The sequence below is a fragment of the Antechinus flavipes genome, chromosome 1, assembly GCF_016432865.1.
Source record: "Antechinus flavipes isolate AdamAnt ecotype Samford, QLD, Australia chromosome 1, AdamAnt_v2, whole genome shotgun sequence".
Taxonomy (NCBI): domain Eukaryota; kingdom Metazoa; phylum Chordata; class Mammalia; order Dasyuromorphia; family Dasyuridae; genus Antechinus; species Antechinus flavipes.
In genome coordinates, this window is record NC_067398.1 from 228,207,366 (window position 1) to 228,214,550 (window position 7,185).

The following is a 7,185-nucleotide window of genomic DNA, read 5'->3' on the forward strand; positions in this document are numbered from 1 at the left end:
GGGGCCTAGGCTAGTTCTCATTCACCTCTCACTTCCTCTTCTGACCCTCCAAACTTTGCCTCAGATGTCATATCATCCTGGAACTTTCCTAAGTGTCTATAATCTTCTCTAACATGCTGGTCACTTTCTTTTGGGACTTCTTTTCAGGGAGAGGCCTAGGCAGCTTTTCTTCATTCCCCTCCAAAGTTTTACTCCTAACTCTTTGATCCTAAGTTCCTATGTAGGTACTTTTCCATCCTCACCCCCATCCCACCATTCTCCCTTTTGTATGTTATCTTCCTCCATTAGAATGTAACCTTCTTGAGGACAGGAACTCTTTTTTTTTTTTTTTTTTTTGGTTTGTGTTTATATCCCCAACACTGAAATACCTGGCAAATATTAAACATTTAATAAATGCCTGTAATACTGGAGAAACTGAGGCAAGATAGAGGTTAGAATTATATTTTATTTATTGAAGAGCTTAATTAATTGACTAGATTGGACTCTCATCTCCAAGTACCCAGTATTGAATGTGAGATTCCAGAGATTCTTTATAGGGTTTTAGTGATAAAGAAGAACACAGTCATTCTGATAAGTTGGGAAGGTCTGGAGTCATGATGTCTAAGATAGAAAGTCTTCTCCTTATCTGGGATTAAACATTTACAGTTTATAACCTTAGAGTAGCCAGCCCTAAGTTATATCAGTTCTAATGATCAGGAGGGAATATGTGTTGCAACCAGGGGGACTGAAGCAGAACAATTCAGGGAAATTGAGGTAGAAAAATTAGGGAAATTGAGGTAGGACAATCAAAGGAAACGGTGGCATAAGTTATCTTGCTTTTTTTACTTCATATCTCAAAATGATTCACAATAAACTGAAAGATAGAGAATATATAATCTCATTGTACTTGTTGACTATGATAAAATATTTATTTAATAAAATATTGCCTTTAAATACTTTTCCAAAAAAATGTCAGTCATATGTCAATATCACTCAAAATTCCTTAAAAGACACACAATTAGAAATAATCCTTTCTGGTAATAACATAAACATGAGGCAAAGTATATAATAAGGAAATGCTTTCCAATCATGCTTGCCACTTTTTTAGAGAGGATATAGTACAGAATACAAGTTGAAGAGGGTTATTTTATAATGTCCTCCCGATACCCCTATTTGTGGATAATATTGTGTGGGTTACAAGCATCCCTGGAATATTGCAGAACCTCCTAGGTGAGAAACACTCAAAAAAATGAACATCTACATAGGAAAGCTCAAGTAGATGGAAAAATATCTGTGGCCTAGTTATGACAGGAAAATCTGTGGACAATTTATGACGTTTGTCCATCAGTAGGTATATTTGAAACATGCAATACAGATAAAGGGACAATGACTTACGCCCGAAGTTGAACAGGAAGAGAGATCTCTCAATTATCTTATGGATATTGCAAAATTCCTTTAATGATACCAAGCTTCCCATGGAAACAGATCCAGATATTTAAAAGTCATGCAATTTTACTGCATCCTTTTTCACTAACATTCTACCAGTATTACTGTATGGTGGTGACACATGGAATTATTTATACATTGAGAAGATTCTGACCAAGTGCCAATAACTCAGAAAACTTTAGGCATATGCAAATGTCATTGTTTTTTAAAATTCTATCAGCCTCTTCAGCTTTTACTGACAGAGCAAAGCTATTCATAAAGACATTTTTATTATTTTCCAAGTTTCCATTAAAGAAGCTGTTTCCCATCGCCCAGGCATAAAACCCACAAGTGGTAAAATGTTATAAAAAGTGTTCATAAATAACACCATTAATGTTTTCACCAGAATATTCAAGCTTCACTCAGATTTGCCATCTGGCTTATAATGAGGGACAGAGGGAAGAGATAAAGGCCTGGTGCTTTAAAAAGACTTCATGTGAGATTTTTGTGTACTTTAAACAAGAAAGTGTGAATTCTTTTTTTAAAAAATAAGAAAAGCACATGCTTTCATGATTCATTAATTCTTGAATTAAATATCATACAGAGGATGAGAGAAGTACTTGATGTAAGATTATAACATATAACCAATGAAGAACTTCTAAGAAGAGGAAGACTAAGAAATATCAGGGAAATGTATGCTAGGAAGAGAAAATGTATTAATCACATGGTGAAGGATAACAAGTTGACAGCCAGAGTATTTCACTGGTACTTAGAAGAATAGAAGGTTTTTGGCATATTGGGTGAGGCCTCTGTAGCAAATTTATAGGAAAACATAAGACAAGAATCATGCAGGAATGATAGACACAGAGGATTGCAAACTCTGTTGTTAAGAGAAATTTCCAAATCAATGAAATTATAGACATATTTGAATACTTGAGTTCATTGTCCTTATTTTATTATTTTAAGCATATAGGTTGCTTGTTGTGGATACTTTACTTCCATTGATGCATTTTGGGATTACATGAGTTTGGATTCCATATCACATTGTTGCCTCATATTGAGCTTGTAATTCAGCTAAAACCCCCTGGATCTTTTCATATGAGCAAGATGTTATCTAGCTACACCTCTCCTATCTTGTATTTGTGAGATTAATTTTTGAACCAAAGTATACAAATTTATATTTATCCATATAAAATGGCATTTTAGATTCAGCCTAGGATTTTAGTCTATAGAGTTCTTTTGGACCGTAATTCTTTTGTCCAACACATTAGTTACTCAATGTTACTTATTCTGCTTTATGTCATCAATAAATTTGGTAATCGTAACACCTATTTCTTTATTCAAGTCAATGATAAAAAAAATTCTGAATAAAATAGGGTCAGTGACAAAATACTTGTTGCAGTGTATTAAGTACTTTCTTTCTAGGTTAATTTCAACCACCCTTTGGATTTGGTCACTCAAGCAGTTCTAAATTCACCTAACTATGCCATTATCTAGCTTTGATTTCTCTATCTTGTCTACTAGATTACTTACTGCAAGATTGTCATTATGCCTTGATGAATTCCAAGTACACTATATTTATGGCATCTCCTCCCTGCTCTATCAGTCAAAAGAGAGAAAAAAAAAATGCTCTGTGCTTTATTTGGCTTCAATCTTATGGGTTAAAGCAAAGACCTAGTGTTAGGTTAAGATTTATGATTGATTTGCTTCTACAGAATGGCTCGCTCCCACAAGACCTGAGATTCCAGGTTGTATGTAAATGTTTAATTAACAATGAATTATTAAAAAGGAAAACAAGACTGGACAGTGAAGTTCTTACAACTAAAGCACTTAATGCATCCTAAGATTAGGATAACTAGTACAATACAAAGAGATAGACTAAAGGAAGAGAGAAGAAAGAATGCATCACCAATTTGGGGAAGCACCAACACCATAGACCTCAGGCTGGGGAATCCTAGATCACAACCCTGCAAGTCCTGACTGGGAGGGTCCCAGGTATAGTGTTTTCTCTATGGGTGAGATTCCAATTTGGGTATTGATCTAGCCCAGGGAACAAAGGTGGCTAAATGCCAGCAATACTGACTTCACTTTCTTGAGCAAATCCAGAAGGGGAGCCAGTTCTGCTAGAGTCTGTCAAGAGTGAAGCTTTATTCCTGCAGTGACTAGTTCCAGTATATAGAAAATAAGTTCTTGGTGGATTTGGCTGGAATCCACCCAGAATGGTGTTCTTTAAACTATATTTGTTGATAAGTGAAATGAGCAAAACCAGGAGATCATTATATACCTCAACAATGATACTGTCTGAGGATGTATTCTGATGGAAGTGGATCTCTTTGATAAAGAAAGCTAATTCAGTTTCAATTGATCAAGGATGGACAGAAGCAGATACACCTAAAGAAAGAACACTGGAAAATGAATATAAACTGCTTGCATTTTTGTTTTTCTTCCCGGGTTATTTATACCTTCTGAATCCAATTCTCCCTGTGCAACAAGAAAACTGTTCAGTTCTGCACACATATATTGTATCTAGGATATATTGTAACCTATTCAACATGTAAAGAACTGCTTGCCATCTGGGGGAGGAAGTGGAGGGAAGGAGGGGAAAAATTGGAACAGAAGTGAGTGCAAGGGATAATGCTGTAAAAAATTACCCTGGCATGGGTTCTGTCAATAAAAAGTTATTTAAAAAACAAACAAACAAAAAAAAACAAAACAAAACTATATTTGTTTCCAGGATTATTCAGCAGCTGCAAAACATAATAGTTCACTGTATTGTAATTATCCCATGGACATGGAGGGAAGCTGAGGGCTGAGGCCTACAGTATCTTATCCTTTTACCTTTATCTTTCACCTAGTTCCAGGAATTTACAGGAAATGGATGTTCAGCTGATATAATCAAGAATCCTTTATTATTCTGTGGTGCAACAAGAAAGCAAAATACACACACACACACACACACACACACACACACACACACACACACCATATGGCAATTAAACAGAAGTTCATCTCTCAAAGGGAAAAACTTACCTAGCACAAGAGGAAAGAAGATGTGTCAGGGAGAAAACACTCAGTGTTGGAGTTCAAATAGTGAAGTTAAATATCTTAAAAATGATATAGGTGTAGAATAATCAGTGTCAAAAGTGAGAGGGGACATGTGGTGAAGTTTTTTGGGGGATCACTAATTATACCAACCTTAGATGAGGCTTAGGTAGAGAAGTTTCTTTATTGGGATTAAAAACTAGAAGCCTTGGGTTGACTTTCCTAAAGAAGAAGAAATGTGACTCAAGAAATTACCATAATTGGTCACAATTAGAAGCAGTAAGCATTAACTATTTGACAATTAACATAGGTCAGATTAGTGGAAAAGTACCATTCTGTCTTTGCTTACATGTTTTATGGGCATTTACCACCACTTAGCCTAAATAATTCGTGTGTAATCCTATTATTAAAACATTGAGTAATAAAAAAAGATCACAATTATCAATATGATATTATTGTTTTGATAAACCTATTTTTGGTTCTATAGAATACCACTTTCCTCAGTGTTTATAAATCATGGGATTGAATGAGATTTTTTGGCTATGAATTAAGTTAAATTTAAAAGCATCCAACTTTTTTTCTCATTACAAAAGATGGGACATTTGCCTGTTTTTACTCTTTTAGAATTTTCCAGTTTCTGAAGATAGTGATAGCAATCACACATCTAAAGTCTTTTATTTTGTCTGGCAATGACTTGAAGTAGATATTTCCTAAAATATGTCTTTCTAGTGAGGCAATTGAAGTTAAGTAACTTGTCCAGGGTTACACAATTGCTAAGTGTTAAATGTTTGAGGTCAGATTTGAACTTCTGTTCTCCCAACTTCAGTGCCAGTACTCTATCCACATGCCATCTAGCTGCCACAAGTAGATTCTTAGCATTTCATTTTTCTTAGATTTCAAGTCCCTGTAATTCTTTTTGTTTTGTACTTCCCAATATGGGACATTGATCCTTCTTCTTTTACTTTTCCAGACTGCTCCTCATGCCTGGAATGCATTCTTTCCTCACCTTCATTTTTTAGAATTCTTAGTTTCCTTCAAAGCTTAGTTCAGATGGAGATCTCTTACCCAAGACCTTTCCTGATTTATAGAAAATGTAACTTGTACATATTTATATGTGTATACGTTGTCTCTCCCGAGAGAATGTAAGTTTCTATTTTATTTTTGTCTCTGTAACCCCAGTGCATGGCATAGCACTTATATTTATATGTGCTTATTAAATGCTTATTGCTTGCTTAATTTTTCATTATTAGATTTCTCTTGTATGACTAGTTAGGCTGAGAGCTTATTAGCCATAAAAGTGAATAAATATTCATAAAGCACCTACAAAAAAAGAAAGACAATCTGCTCTCAAGAAGCTTACAGTCTAATGGAAAACAATACAGAAAAAGAAGCTGAAGGGGATAGGGGAGTGACTAGATGGCATCCAGAGTGTGGGTAGAATTTTTGTGAAGTTGAAACTAAGCAAGGCAATTAATTGTAAAAGAAGTCTGTTTCAGGATGTGCTGATATTTTGTGAAAAGGAGCATTTAGAAAACCATTATCATTTATACAAGGAATCCTTTTCTGTTTGGATTTTGTGCCAAATAGCTTCTATGACAGTTACAAACATCTTTGGTAAACATACATCTCTATTTAACATCACTTAACGTTAAAAGGTCAAAATGTTTCAAGAAATTTTTATGATTTTTTTTTATATTAATGAGAGACACTTTGTTGGGGGAAAGCCTTAAAATTTGCTCTGCAAATCAAATAATTTTTTTTAAAGTCATCAAGAAGCAGTAGACTTTACATTCTATTTTTCAGTCAGTTGTGACTATAAAGATATAATCTGCTATAGAACACTGTATGCAAAGGTTTGCTTATTTTCAATTTTTTTCAAAGATGACTTCATATGAATACAAATTTATAAGGACTTTACAAAGATGGCAAAGTAGGCACAGGACTTTGTAATTACTGATATTTTCTTGGTACTTTTGATAAAAAGGCCCACAATTTCTTTTAAGTATTTGATATATTCCCCTCTTTGGGAATAGCTATGAAGTGGAATTAACTTTTTGCATTGAGGTCTCTAATTTACCTTATTAGTCATTTTTACAAATGTATTCTTTTTGGGCAGGTAGCTTAGACTTTCAGAATTATTACTGACCTTTCTCTTAATAGTCTTCAATGAATTATTGGGTCTCTATACTGATAGAGCTGTTCTTTTGTTGTTTCTGCTATTTTGTGCCAAGTGCCATCTCCTTCATGAAGTCTTTCCTGACCCATTCTCTAACTGGGTAGGCTCTTTCCCTTTGAATCTCCATAAGATTTTATGTGTACCTCACCTTATGGTATATTGTATTTGGCCTTTTATTGTTATAATTATTTATATACTTGTCTGTTCCCCCATTAATATAAATAATCTAAAAACATGGAGTTTCATTCTTTTTTGTATACCTTCAATCACCTAAGACAATGAATTGCACATAATAAGTAAAAACTTAATAACTATCTTGAATTTAATTCTAAGGCTTCTCTGGGTTATGTATAGCAGAGGTGCCAAATTTGCAGCTAGATTCAACTGATTAAAATAATTTTTTTTTCCTTTTTTTTTTTGCTGAGGCAACTGGGCAAATGACTTGCCCAGGGTCATACAGCTAGGAAGTTTTAAGTGTTTGAGGCTAGATTTGAACTCAGGTCCTCCTTATTTCAGGGCCAGTGCTCTATCCACTGCACCACCTAGCTGTCCTGATTAAAATA